This window comes from Patella vulgata, chromosome 4 (genome assembly GCF_932274485.2).
Source record: "Patella vulgata chromosome 4, xgPatVulg1.2, whole genome shotgun sequence".
NCBI classification, from domain to species: domain Eukaryota; kingdom Metazoa; phylum Mollusca; class Gastropoda; family Patellidae; genus Patella; species Patella vulgata.
In genome coordinates, this window is record NC_065882.2 from 42,168,895 (window position 1) to 42,178,516 (window position 9,622).

The 9,622-nt window shown below is 35.6% G+C and overlaps 1 protein-coding gene across 1 annotated transcript in view; it reads left to right on the forward strand.

The window, feature by feature from the left end:
- LOC126819224 (cAMP-dependent protein kinase type II regulatory subunit) overlaps nt 1–9,328 on the forward strand; it is a 75,504-nt gene extending 66,176 nt beyond the window's left edge. Inside the window, exon 3 of the transcript XR_007679547.2 lies at nt 8,598–9,328. The gene's annotated coding sequence lies outside the window, so the exon portion shown is untranslated. The remainder of the gene's footprint in view (nt 1–8,597) is intronic.
- The last annotated feature ends 294 nt before the right edge of the window (nt 9,329–9,622 follow it).

A 9,622-nucleotide genomic window follows, 5' to 3' on the forward strand; every position in this document is an offset into this window, starting at 1 on the left:
CTCGCTAGCCTGGAGGTCGGGTGTTCGATCCCTGCATTGGCCGAGAAAGTTCATCCAGATTTTCCGGCGTGGTTCTCCCTTGTTAGTGATGCAGGACGGAGGGCCTGACAAGGACAGCTGTCTAGTCGTTCGGATGGGACGAAAAACCGAGGTCCCGCGTACACATTGGCGTGCACGTAAAAGATCCCTTGACAGTTGGAATTCAATAAAAAAAAAATAGGCCGTAGTGCCGCTGTCCGGACAAAATTTTCCTCATAGCACACTGTATGGCGTATGCCCGTCTTCATTAGTCCAGTTCGGGACAGAACAGTAGGACGTTAAACCCCATTTCACTTCATATTATGTAAGAGCTAAATCGGCCCATGGTAGGTGTTTTGTTTGGCCTCAAATCTTATATATATTATTAATTAGACATTTATTAACATAACAAGCCCATAATCAAAACTCTACACCATGGGGTGGTCGCGATTTTCAATGGATTGAAACACGGTCGCCATTTAATAATTTAAATCAAAAATGGATAATTGAGACTTTGTTCATTATCGTAACATTGGTAGCAATGAAAATCGAGACAACGCTATTCTTATCAAAGCTTCCAACATTCATAACTTCACTAAGAATAAAGTAGTTTGACTGAAATTTTTAATATATTCCTTTTTCATTATCTGTGTTTAGACTATTATGGTAAGGAACATTTAAAACTTATCTGTAGGTGGTCGTAGCACCGTACATTTACTTTAGAACGTCGAAAAAGATCTTGCATAACATAACAGAACCAAAACACTTCGAAACCTGTTTAAACCAGCAGATGCCAGGCAGGATACGTCCACATTTTCGAGAGATGGATAGAGAACAAGCTAAAAAGAAAGTGATTTTTCCTACAATCAAGAGCCATAATTCAGAAATTACAATTCGATATGCGCAAATATCGAAAGGAACCGAGATCTTTGGGTTATAAACTTACATTTCAAGTTTCAACAAAATCGGATAAAAATTGTGACCTCTATAGGGTCCACAACCTTGATATACCATATTTTTACTCTATTTGAGAACGAAGGGCGGCCATTTTGTCTGTCAGTTTTGGGCCGATTTTCACGAAATTCGAATTCAGTCGTCCTTAGGGTGTAAAGGTGATATAATAATACGTTTTTTTAAATCGGATAAAAATTATGACCTCTATATGGTCCACAAGCTAAAAACACGATTTTTCGTACAATCAGGGGCCATAATTCAGGAAGTTAAGATCCGATATGCGCGAATATCGTAAGGAACCAAGATCTTCGGGTTATTAACTTACATTTCAAGTTTCAACAAAATCGGATAAAAATTGTGACCTCTATTGGGTCCACAACCTTGATATACCATATTTTTACGCTATTTAAGAACGAAGGGTAGCCATTTTAACTCAGTCGTCCTTAGGGTGTAACGGTGATATATAATAATACGGTTTTTTAAATCGGATAAAAATTATGACCTCTATAGGGTCCACAAGCTACAAACGCGATTTTTCGTACAATCAGGGGCCATAATTCGGGAAGTTACGTTCCGATATGCGCGAATATCGAAAGGAACCGAGATCTTTGGGTTATAAGCATACATTGCAAGTTTTTCACCAAATCGGATAAAAATTGTTCACAAGCTAAAAACGTGATTTTTCGTACAATCAGGGGCCATAATCCATGAAGTTACAGTCCGATACATGCCAATATCGAGATCTTAGGGTGATAAACCTATATGTCAAGTTTCATTCAAATCGGATAAAAATTGTGACATGTAGACTGTTCACAAACAATTGTGGACGGACGGACGGAAGGAAGGACAGGGGCGACGACAATATACGTCCACATGAAAATGTGGGCGTATAAAAATAGGTAAAAACTGTCAAATCAGAATCTCTCTTATTTAGTTTCACAGCGATTGGTATACAGAATGAAACTAGTTGTGCGAAAAAAACAATTGAATAGTTTCATGGCTTAACTCCAGCCAGCAGGCAGCGTCACGAAGTCTGCCAAATTTTTCCCCAGTAACATTTACCAATACGACATTTATATCCCGTGAGCCCTAATTTTGTGCAATGCACCCGTTTGTTTTATCTGTGTCCATGTTCCGGCAAAATTCATGAAAACTCATAAAAAATTTGCAAACCTTTAATCACATCGTCTGATACGTGTTTTCCGGTCACAGTTTAGCGTCGGTTTTCCCAGATTGGGATTCCCGGAAATGCAGACTGGAGTCCAACCATGAAACTATTCAATTGTTTTTCGGACAACTAGTTTCATTATGTATAACAATCGTTGTTAAACTAAATCGGAGAGACTTCAATTTGACAGATTTTACGTATTTTTGAAACAGGTTTCGAAGTGTTTTGTTTCAGTTATGCAAGATCTTTTTCGACGCTCCAAAGTAAATGTACGGTGCTAAGACCAGCTAAAGATAAGTTTTAAATGTTCCTATTATTAATTAGAACAGGTTTCGCTTTAGTTTTTATATTTTACGCTGACATTTTATTGCTTTAAATCTTCTTAGTGCAAAAACGGAAAATTTGACCTTTTGGCCTCCGGTGTCACAAAAAACAAAGGTGAATTTAGCAAGATAATATTTTTATTGAAAGGCTGATTACTTTCGATCATTTTCAGCATGTTTTCATGATGCAAGAATGGCTGCTCATTCACTTTCAGTGCAAATGATCTCATTTGACCTTTGACACCGAATATCTTGAAAACGCCCCAACGGCGGACTGATTACCAGTCGACATCGTATTCTACGCAAAATTTTACTTTAGAAAAGTTGGGTCTGGTTTTGTGCCCATTTGATGGACATCCTCCGCACTGAGCCTCCGGTCTACTCCCATATATTCAAGCCAACTTTCAATTAATCATGGCTATAGCAAGATAGTTCTATATTCTGAAATTAAGTATCGATATAGAATATAAAAAAACATGGTATTGTTTTCCCTTTCTCGAACACCTAATACCATTTCTTATTTGACTTTTATGTTGTTTCTTTTCATATGTACATTAGGTTTTTTTATACCTTCCCCTGAATTTTAAATAAACCAGACACTATTTTGGGGGTGTGTGAAAACATATTTACTGAAATTAATACGAATCGTCTGTAAATCTATTGATTTAAGTTTATCTAGATTTCTATCTTTCAAAAACAAAATTGTGATCTAATTAAAACTTTTAAATGCAGTGAAAACCATATAAATAGCAGATTTATAATTTATAAAATATCATTTTTGATGTCTGGAGAGTTGATTATGGGGTTATCATGTGAATAAATGTCTAAATAATAAGTTATACAACATTCGATACCAGAAAAAGACCTGCAATAGACAGATTTAGTTCTTACATAATATATTTCTAATGATATACGGGGCCCACTTTCACCTGCAATTGCTTCTTACCCCGTTTTTAGAATTCATAAAAAAAATATATCATTTAAAATAAAGTTCTTAAAACTTCTAGTTTCCATTTAAATGATTCCATAAACCCGTGTCTCGGTTTGACTAGATACCCGATATCAGGTACATATCTATTCGCTGCCTTGTCTTAATATGGGACATTTTAGAACGGCCAAGAACTGGTTTATCACTTTGACGTCACTATTTTTCATTGTTTTTATGAAACAGTCTGTTAGAGATTTTCAATGATTAATATACATTCTATTTTTACATTTCCTTTTTGCTTATTATCATTAGGTTTATCTTAAACCTTTCAGTAAAGCATGTATACCATGTATATGTTAACCACTGGACTAGCTAATGTAGTTGTGTTTGTAACTAAAAAGAGAGGTAGCGTGCCAAACCGTCCACTGAGTGAAACTGCGACACCGGCAATCGTCCTATTAAAGAACACCAGCTATTGATACTTTTATTTATATAGTAGTTTAAAAGAATAAAACAAAACCAAAAATGTTTTAGATAACTGCATGCATTTTGAACCCATACATTTTAGGTAAAAGCACTTTTGATTGCGCAGGGTCATAAGCACTCTATCTGGCTTCTATTTGGCGGATCGTCGCTTTAAACAGATTTGTGGTATGGGCTTCAGAAGCAAAGCGTTTCAATCAATCCTACAAACAAACTACGAATTTCAGATGGAATAATTTTAATATAGATGTTTCAGATCAAACGTCATTATAGTTAATCAATGTATACTTATTTATCACATTGGTTGAAAGGCTTAACATTGTTATATCCATACAGCCTCTTTGATGTTACTTATTCTAGACAAAATGCAACTCATCAACTCGCTTAGATCTTTATTTCTCATCACCAGATCTATAGTCTAGTTCACATGCTCCAGATAAAAGGAAAGTTACGGATATCATCTACACATTTTGTTTTTAAATTTTCAGATCGTTTGATGGAGTCTTAAAACATACGTATTCTTAACTGAATAAACAAACAAAAGTAAAAATACATTTACGTAAATGATTTTGTAGTATATGCTTCATGGCTCGTTAATTTTGTATGACCCTTTAAAGATACGAAAAAGAAACAATGGTATTTGAGTCATTATAAGATTATTGTGAGAAATGAGCTCAAGAGTTTTCTGTTCCACTGCAAGTGTAGTCTTGCCAAATGATTTATTATCAGGATTAGTTATAAACTTATCTCTAATGGTTAATCCCTTTGTAGAAAGTAATAAATACAGATAACAATGGGGCTAATCCTCATAGTTATTGAGACAGAAAGGATTAATATGACAACAGATCTAAGCGAAAAGAGTCGTAAAATATTTACATATAATGAAGGATATTAAAGTAAGAGGACATATTAGCGGGGTTCTTTAAAATAAGCTCTTTAATCAATTTCTAGATTACGTGCATATTGGTGATACAGAATGGGTGTGTAATGCTTATAAAATAGACGCTGTATAAGCGTAATTCAAAATCAAGTTCGAAAATGTTTTGTATCTTTGACCAAACGCACGCATTTATCCAATCTATAGATAATATCCACCAGATAAGCACCGTTTGGCACCGTTTATCCAGATTCTATATAAATTGAAGCTACTATTAATGCACTGAATGCCTTCCAGCAGTATGTAATATAATTGATTGGCCAGTCTTCTATTTATTAACGAGCACAATCCAAGATAATTTTATTTACATGATTTACAATAGTCAGACATCTTTAATAACGGCTCTCCATCTTTGATCACCAACTTTATTCCTGAAACGAATATATTACTCGACCAACGTATGTCTGAACCTAATTCGGTATATGTTATTGTTTTCTTAATGTATATTTCCCCTTTCCACAATACATGGTACCACTTTTTTTCTTGTGTTTTTGTTTTGCTGTCTGCATAATTGTTGAGGGAGAATTGGGCTTGACGAATCTCCAAGGTTCTTCTCAACTTGGGACATTCTAGTTGGAGTCCAGTGTCCAAACCACACAACCACCAGACTCCCAATTTATGAGCCAACAGAATTTAGTTTTTGTTATGTGGTTTTTTTCATAATTCAGTAGAGAGTGGGGCTACTCCCGCTCTAACGTTATCTAGTAATATTGTATTGATCTAAAGGTAAATCAGTTATTCAGGTGATAAAACGCGCGATCAGCCATTCCTTTATTCAATAAATATACGATAGTTCTACACGCACTATGGCTGACATGCCATAACATAGCAAACCTCTCTATTTAATGATGGTCATTATGTAATCATAGAAAACGGTGTTTTACGTCTCGGCGACGCTCTTGAGGTCATTTCTCTGCATCAATGATAAAGTTTAATATTGATTGCGACCTGTAAAGCGCTAAGATCATATTTCAAAACCGGCTTCCGGTGATTAAGAGAAATAAAATTACTAAAACATCTTTATTTTAATGTAATATGTCTTTTGGACGATAAAAACAGAAACGCGTGGGTTACGAGAACGGAAATGATTCTTGTTACCAATAAAATTGAAACACATCGTAAATCCTCATGTATTTTAATGTTCTTTGGACGCGTGTTCACGAAAAAGCAATTGTCTTAAAACTAATATTATACATGCATCTGACGTTTTAGACCGGATGCTCAGTGCCGGGGAGGGGCATCAAATGGGCACAAAACCAGACCAAATTAGTAAAATTTTGCGTAGAATAAGATGCCGAGTGGTAATAAGTCCGCCGCTGGAGAGTTTTCGAGATATTACGCGTCAAAGGTCAAATGAAGTCATTTGCACTGAAAGTGAATGCGCAGCCATTCTTGTATCATGAAAACATGCTGAAAATGATCGAAAGTAATCACACTTTCAATAAAAATGTAAACTTGCTAAATGCACCTTTGTTTTTTTGCGAACCGGAGGTCAAATTTTCCGTTTTTGCACTAGGAAGATTTAAAGCTATAAAATGTCAGCGTAAAATATAAAAACTAAAACGAAACCTGTTCTAATTAAAAATAGGAACATTTAAAACTTATCTTTAGCTGGTCTTAGCGCCGTACATTTACTTTGGAACGTTGAAAAAGATCTTGGATTTAACAGAAACAAAACACTTCGAAACTTGTTTTAAAAATACGTAAAAACTGTCAAATCGAAATCTCGCCGATTTAGTTTAACAACGATTGTTATACATAATGAAAATAGTTGCCCGAAAAACAATAGAAGAGTTTCACGGTTGGACTCCAACTTACTTTCGATCATTTTCAGCCTGTTTTCATGGACTCGCGAATGAATTCGCATTAACTTTCAGTACAGTGACCTCATTTGACCTTTGAACCCGAATATCTCGAAAACGCCCCAACGGCGGACTGATTACCACTCGGCAACGTATTCTACGCAAAATTTTACTGTAGAAAACTTGGGTTTGGTTTTGTGCCCATTTGATGGACACCCTCCCGCACTGAACCTCTAAACTATTTATTGCAGATGTTGTCAACACGTTTGTGAATGTCCTATATTCATATTGGGGAAGTATACTCGAAAGTAAACGCTAAGTTTTCTTAAGGAAGCTGATTGTCAACTAATGAGCACGTCCTTGTCCCTTTTATTTAAAAAGAGCTGACCATAGATGTTATATTATCTTGCACTTGAAACTTTAATGGGATTAATAATTCTCTGGGATGTTTTAAAATCCTCACGGTATGAACTGTACTTTTTGCGCAGTAGTGGGATTTACCGCCCAGATCGGTTTGACCGTATAACAGGAGGTTCGAAAGTGTTTCGTTATTTGATTTGTATTGCCAAGGAAAATATAATCTCTTTTCTGATGTTAATTTGCAGGTCCCATCGATAAGTTATGCCTTTGAGATGCCAATGCGGAATATTCTTCAGAAGATCCGATTTCTGTTCCCTCGCTTCAGTGTGCAATAAGATTAAGAGAGGTGTAAACGGGCAGCGGCGTTTCTGTATTCATACTGGCAAATGGTCTATACCAATTAGTTAGGTTGTGTAATCTTGGCTTTTTATACGAAAGATGTCATGATTTCAGGACATGTAAATTTTGATATATTTAGATTGTGTGGGGTATATCTATAATACGGGTCCTGTATATTCTAGATAAATGAACTAATAAAGATCATCAGCTCTCCTGTTTTTAATACGTTGACCCTGCTTGTTTGTTATAGAATGGTATATCATGAAAATATAGAAAAGGTTATTAACGAACACGTTTCTAAAGTTTTTACAGATGTGACCATAAAGCTTATAATGTAATCAAAAATGCGCAGTTTAGCCATGTGTTCCTAAAGTTTGTTTAAGTAATATACTCTTTATCACATAACACAAAGATAGCCACACCAAGCGTGCAATATGCCCACATAACAGCTGTGTCTCGGATAAAATATAGCCACAGACAGCAGTTTATCCGAAAAGAAAACTTGGATGTTGGCCAAATTTGATAAGGATGCCTTCAAGAAATTTGAACTATATCGTATTTACAACTTTTCCGGACAAAAAGTCATAGAATTCTGAAAATTAACAGGTTTCGTTCCAATGCTTCACACCAAATTAGAAAATAAATAGGGTTCATGCTCCGGGTGAAAATCAATCTTGATTCACGCCAAATTTTAAAAACTATAGCCTCCATTAGGTCCACAAGCTATAATAGCCGAAGGCATGGGTGATGACATGATAGTATTAATACGCGCGGGAGTATAAACAGAGGGAACCAGAGCAGTTTAGTTTTTAAAGACAGGATTATGCTTTCAGGCCTAAATGCCCTCCAGAACTAAAGTCGACCATAACGTAGTTTTATAACATAAATAGAATGTTTCAAAATGTTAGATCAAACACTATCTTTAAAGTTGCAACAGAACATTGTATCATAATTGAAACGGATACAAAACAAGCCACAGACTGATATTAATCTGTTTCCGTGCTATATGGAAATGGTATTTATTATGTCGGTTCACCGTCAAAGTCAATATCTTTTTTTTAAAAAAGTTGATATAAAAGAGGAAAGTATTGTTTTAAAAGATAAATTTAGCGAAATGAGGATATATTGTGTTATTTGTATATAGTGGGCGTGTGTCAAACACTAAGTATGTTTTATATACATGTGTAACTTGAAATAACTAAGCATCTTTGATTTGGGTAAAAATATTGAATTAAGTAGGATGGTTTAATCTCTTTTGTGAAATGGGTATATTTCTATATTTTAGGTTCACATATTAAGCCAATGTTGGGATAGAACTGAAACTGAAAGAAGAAAACATATCGGCTCCCGGTTTGTCGTCTTCTTTATTCCTATCTGTTCCTGAAACAACGACCAGAGTTTTACAACATGCACGGAGTTAAAGCGAGATCGAGCCTTCTAATGAAGATGTGTGAAACAAAGGATCCCCCCACCTTTTCTGTCTAAATGAGTATTAAATCGACTGTCACTTGTTCCATCGCCCATTTAATTAATATATATATCAGATCAATCTACTTAGTCTACACTTTATTTTGAATTTTAATCAATACCGGTTGCTTCTTTAATAGTGTTAACAGAGGTTGATTTGTAAATTGTGAAATATCCTAGCACATATAGGCCTTTAGACGTCGTATTCTGCCTTTTCATGGCATAAACAAAATCAGACACGAACAAAAATACTTTGAACATCCTGTAATCCACATTTCATTATTTGAACAGCTTAATGTAAGAGGCAAACAGTGGCATGGGTGTTGTTGGTATAACTCTTCATTAAGGTCTGTAATGAGGATTGTTTTAAGATAAACGAGGAATCGATTGCCCGCCGTTCATAGAACGACAGGTCATGACAAATGGAACACGTGACAGTAATGTCTGTTGACATGTTTGATCCTGGAAACATTTATTGACAATTTACAGTTATTGTCTGTGGAGAAAACTTTATTGATCTATAAACTTCAAGCATAAAACTTTTATTTCTGCCAGGACCGGATTAACCTGACGGGTGGCCGGGACAAGTCAATGGGGGTTGGGATGGGGGCTGAACTAAGAAAAAAGCGAAGGGTTCAGTGCGGTGCGGGCCCCAGAATATTTTGAAAAATAGATTCGATTTGATGCATTCTTAGGTATGACGTATATTCTGAGCAAACAGCACAGGTTTTAATACAATAGAAATGCGGAACTAAAGTATTAATGATCCCAAATTTCCTAACGAACTGAAGGCACTATAAACAAGCCAAATTACCCACGGAACCGTTTTCATTGAAAAGGGCC